Genomic DNA, 5309 nt, shown 5'->3' on the forward strand with positions numbered 1-5309 from the left:
TCTTACTCACACAAACATCTATGTTACATGCACTCATAACCCTATTAATTTTTGATTGCTGGGGACAGAAATATTCTGTATCAATTAATTCTCTGTCCCCGGTTTTCAGTTTAAATGTTTATCCAGAAAACCTGTGAATTTAATTCCAAATAACTCAGTCCCTTTCTTGGATGGGTGCAAAACATCTCTTTTGTGCAGTTTTTCATTGGACTAGGTGCAGGCATCATGACCAATAAAACCAAAACCTTCCCTTTTACACCACTCCTTTAGCCACACATAAACTCTGATACACGCTGGCCCTTCCCTTTTTGTTCCTTATATACTGGTATAACCACTGAAAAGATAAGCCTACAGCCTATATTACTAAGTTCATACCCCAAGCTCTGGAAATCATTCTGCACAGAAAGTACACCTTTTTAGTCTTTCTAAAATTTCTACAGAGGGGCTTGATTGTTCTCTGAGCTTGGTTGTTTTCTTGCAGACATTTCATTACCCAAAGTAATGTAGGTAACATCATCACAACCCAGCACTGATGATGTTATCTATTTTGACTGATGAAATGTCTCACAAAAGCAATCAATGTGAGAAAGACCCCTTGTTTCCACCTTGAACTAAAATAATCTCTTATATTGGTAATTTCTACGTAGCTCAATTTTATTTGACACAGAATTTCCCTGACTTCCAAGAAATATGTTTGGCAATAATGTAAGTGGTCACTTTTTTCTAAATACTATATTTTCTATCTCATTTAAAAAAACAGTTTATGAACAGATTCAGGAGGTATCGCTTATTTACCAAATGTATAATTTGTGAAGAGAGAGAATTCCAAATCTTTCTAAAAATTATTTTTATCCCAGTAAATCTTCACTTAGAGATTTCTTGATCTGAACTTTTATACATTTCATGTGAAATACTTTAAGATAATGTAAAGTAGGTTATTTCTCCTTTCTTAACCAGATACAATTGAAGGAAACAGAAGGCATAGATGATATTAAAAATCCTGCATTTATGGGCAAACATCATTTTAGTCATATAAAGGATTTTTGAAAATCTGGGTAAGATTAGATAGAGAGAGAAAAAATCTTACACTGGTATGTCATAAGGTTTCTTAGAAGGGTTTTCATTAAATTTAATTCCATAAAGGTGGTAAGTGAAGTGAGATGCCACCCCACCAATGATGAGGTCTCCAGGCTGGTACCACTCATGTGGAACTAGGAAAGAATCACTTGCAGGGCATTTCAGAGTCATTACTTTGTACACCAAAAACATCACAAGAAACATCTTCATGCTTTTGTTATTGTGAAAATGTTTTCCCTTCAATCCTCCTGATCAGAAAGTACCTAGAGTTTGGTACTTCATCTAAAGATTGATCCAAGGGTTATATCTGATAATGCACCTCATGAGAAAAATTATTCTTTTCTATTTGAAGATCTGTATAAGCACAAAGTTGTATCCTGAATTCCACCTGTAATTGAACAGATACTCTGGCAGAAGAGGACAGAGGGTAGAAACTTGAAGCAATGAGTCCTGGGGTTCAAATGTTTCTTTATATCCAAGCGGATACTTTGACTGTTATGGAATATCATTCCTTTCTGTGCATCCTTTGGTGTTTTGGCTAGCTAAGAAAATATGGTGGATCCTGTAGGAGATAATTATTTTGTTTTGATGAAATAATAATTGGCTACTGGTTCAACTATTTTTTTATATGAGCAAATGCCAATGAAATCATATAAGGGAGGTTTGCAATAAAATATATGCCTAGTTGTTGAAACTGTTGACAGTGTTTTTTGAATCTACAATTTTTCACAAAAGAAAATATGAACAGATCTGTTCATGCTCCCATTGGTGCCTGACTCTGTGGAGGAAGTTGAGTCAGAACTGGAGCCAACAGAAATCAGGGGTCCAACTTAGTTGACTTCCAAGGAAAATGGGGAGAGGCAGTCTACACTCAGGCCAGGGTCTTTCAGGATTGGGATGAGAGAGACAGACAGAGACAAACAGAGACAGAGACAGGGGGGGTCACTTTGCTCTGGGATCTATCAGGAATGTGGAAGTGTTTGGGGAAATTTAGAGCAACAAAGCGGCCCTTTGAACTGCCAGTTGCCTATGTTGCCTCTGTGCCATGCCCCGGGTCATCACAAGATCCACTAGGTATCAGTCATTTATTTACGTAATTTTTTTCAAGGAGTAAAAATGTAGAACTTCAAACATTACCTTTAGGTCATGAAAAATCTTCAAAAGGTTCCCTGCACTGAAGTTTTATGCATTCTATTGCAAACACTTTAACATTACCTAAAGCAGGGGTCACCAACACCTGGTCCATGGACTGGAATTAGTTCATGCTATGCGAGAAACTGGGCTGAATAAACAAGGGAATTCCCATCCATGGGATGTGGGCAGCATGGGAAACCATGCCCCACCAGTTCACCACAGGTGCCCCGACATACATCCATGTTGAGTTTGCCATGTTGGCTACACCCATCCCATCCCCCCAAGGTCAAACACCACCTTGATGTGGCCCTCAATGACATCGAGATTGATACCCCTCCTCTATCGGATTTTATTTTCTTGAAAAATGCCAGAGTTCTAATTGGAAGCCAAATCAAGTCGCTCTTTATTATGGTTTACTATTTATTATAGTCAGCATACATTTTGAGTAAAGGATGAGACAGAAAGGAGAGTACAAAGAACATGAAATAATAGAGTTGGAAAGGTCTTCTTGTCCAACTCCCTCACGCCCGCACAAGCAGGAGATCCTATACCAAACAAATAGTTGTTCACTCTCCTTTTCAAAGCTTCCAGTGATGAAGCACCTCCATCTTCTGAGGGCAAGCTATTCCATTACTTGATTGTTAGTGTTATGTCCATGAAGGCACAATCAGAGGCTTTTCCTACTATCGTGCAAGTACAGGATGTATTTTAAAGTTATTGATTAATTGGCTGAGAGCTTCCTTTAAAAAAGAGCTGTTGGCCAGAAACTGGATGTTGGTTTATAGTAGGCTCTTATCTTGTATTGTTGGAATGTGGCTCCTCATCTGTTCCCCACCCACAACATTGCATTTGGTGATGAAGGAGGGATTTCTGGGCTCGGAGCTAATACTGAGAATTGCTAATTGGGAGACTGCAGAGATTAAGAGGCATGTGTGAGTGACAACTGTTTTGTTTTGGAAAGATAATGACTTACCCTATCACAGTTTGCACCACTTGATCCTGAAACACAGTTGTTGGATTTTTACTTAATCCTTTTTGACTATACATTAGAAGCTAATGACTATACAAATATCACAGATCATCGCAAATGAGCCCTTTTTTGAGCATTTGTGGAAAAGAAGTGTTTGAGATGGCAAGGGCCCTCATTGTGCCCCAACCCCTTCAGACAGTTCCTTAGGGCATATTATTGGGTTAACTGCAGGAACATTATGCAGTCCGACCATCTTGCATTGCTAGAAGACATGCTTTTTTACCATAGGGATCAGGTGGAGGATGAGTCTATTAGCTGTTATATGGCGGCCCTCAAGAAGGCAGCTATTTACTTCATATTTAGCAATTTAGATGGAATCCTTTGAGACAGATTGGTCTGTGGGGTTCGGGATCTTTGGTTAAAGAGAAGATTACTGGCAAAACCAACATTAACATTACAAACAGCAGTAGAGGAGGCGAAAACCGCTGAATAATCAAATAGATCGAATGAAGTAATACAGAAGTCAGGAAGCCCACAGATGGCTAGAAGGGGGGGGGGCAACTGTCCATCGGGGAGAGGTAGAATTGCAGGGGGACACTGAAGATGAGGAAGATAATCACACTGACATCCGTTTGTTGAAGGCGACCAACAAGGATCACAGAGTGACCGAGGATCGGAGGCTGTCCTCCTCATGCATAGGTTGTGGTGGAAACCACCCAAAAACTATGTGTCGCCATAAGAATGCTATTTGCAGGTGGTGTGGGAAGGAGGGTCATCTAGTGAAGTTTACCGTGCTGCATTGCCTGCCACCCCAACAGGATAGACTCTAAGTCGTAATGTTGGGGGAAAGCAGGGCCCGTCAAGATTGAGAATCCCAGAGGATGAGTGTTTTACTATTAATATGTACACCCATCATTTAGGGAGGGTGAGCAATCAAACCGGGATTCCGGGAAGTAGTAAAATTTACATTACCATCTGTATTGCAGGATCTCCCTGCCAGATGGAAATGGATACAGGTGGGCAACAACAATTGCATACTGGCAGACCCTACAAAGATTGTTGCCATATAGAGCCGAGCGGAAGCTTACGTGAAGCCATATCCGTTTAAGAGATTGTCAGGGAAATAACATCCCCATCAAAGGAAGTGGAATGTTCCATATAGAATATAAAGATTTCTCTGGGCCACCTAAATTGATTGTCATAGAAGGCTCACTGCCTAACCTCCTGGGACTGGATTGGTTTGTGGCTTAGGGGTTAGACATTACTGGGATTCACAAAATTGGGGAGACCATCAGAGAGTTTAGTAAACAGTTCACTGATGGGTTTGATGGGAAGTTGGGAGAAAATAGGGGTACCCCGATATCCTTCAGCTTGGACCCTAAAATGGCACCAATAAGAATGAAACCAAGAAGGGTGCCATTTGCATTAAAACCCAAGGTTGGTGAACAACTGGATAAATTGATTCAACAAAACATACAGGAACAAGTGGACCACACCAAGTGAGAAACCCCTTTTGTGACACTAGTGAAACAAGATGGGTCACTCCGGATTTGTGCTGATTATAAATGTACTCTGAATAAGGCTCTTCAACAAAACGCATATCCATTACCAGTAGTGCAGCACTTGTTACATTCGCTGGGGAGGGGGGGGGAGCAAGATATTCACAAAGTTAGATCTGGCCCAAGCTTACCAACAGCTCCCCATGGATGATGCCACTGCAGAAGCCCAAACTATTATAAAGCATTGGGGGGGGGGGGCATTCCGCTGTCATCGCCTACAGTTTGGGGTAAGGTTGGACCCAGGCTTGTTCCAAAGCCTGATGGAACAGTTGTTACACAGCATCCCTGGTGTTGTCCCATGCTTCAATGATGTGCTCATATCCACTGCCAATAAACCTGAACTATTTGAATTACTACGACTAGTGTTACAAAGATACCAAGAGGCTGGGCTAAAGGTAAAGGAAGAAAAGCGTAAAGTAGCAGTAAATCAAGTAAAGTTTCTGGGTTACTTGGTTGATGCATCCAGATTGCTCTCTACCAAAGAGAAAGTACAAGCAATACATTCTGTACCAACACCAAAGAATAAGATGGATCTCCAGGCCTTCTTGGGACTCCTCAATTTCTATAGT

Source organism: Thamnophis sirtalis, unplaced genomic scaffold (assembly GCF_051295495.1).
Source record: "Thamnophis sirtalis isolate CommonGarterSnake01/CBP01778 unplaced genomic scaffold, rThaSir2_p1.2 scaffold_4, whole genome shotgun sequence".
Lineage (NCBI taxonomy): Eukaryota > Metazoa > Chordata > Lepidosauria > Squamata > Natricidae > Thamnophis > Thamnophis sirtalis.